This window comes from Penaeus monodon, chromosome 19 (assembly GCF_015228065.2).
Source record: "Penaeus monodon isolate SGIC_2016 chromosome 19, NSTDA_Pmon_1, whole genome shotgun sequence".
Classification (NCBI taxonomy): Eukaryota; Metazoa; Arthropoda; class Malacostraca; order Decapoda; family Penaeidae; genus Penaeus; species Penaeus monodon.
In genome coordinates this window covers 39,344,030-39,344,407 of record NC_051404.1, presented here as the reverse complement: position 1 = coordinate 39,344,407, position 378 = coordinate 39,344,030, and positions in this window count along the sequence as shown.

Sequence of the window (378 nt, the reverse complement as noted above, 5' to 3'; positions counted from 1 at the left end):
GACAAAAGTGAGCCTCGAAGCTCACGGGAAGTCCCCTTGCCACTTAGACCTCGGGACTAAATTGTCATGGGCTGTCGAGCGGCAGATAAGATCCAACATGATGTTCCTTGTGAGGTGTTGTTGTGACTTCTCAGGAGGGAAAAGGAGAGGCGGAGGAGGGAGACACGGAGGGAAAAGGAGAGGCGGAGGAGGGAAAAGGAGAGGTGAGAAGGAATATGGGAAAGGAAGAATAAGAAAGGAAGAAATGAAGAACAGAGAGGAAGAAGAGAAGCAGGAAAAAATGGAAGAGATAGAAAAGGAGGAGTGATTTATTTCATTCGATCAGAAAGAGACAGAAAAGAAATGAGGGTGCGTGAATGATAGGAGAGGGGGCGGGTT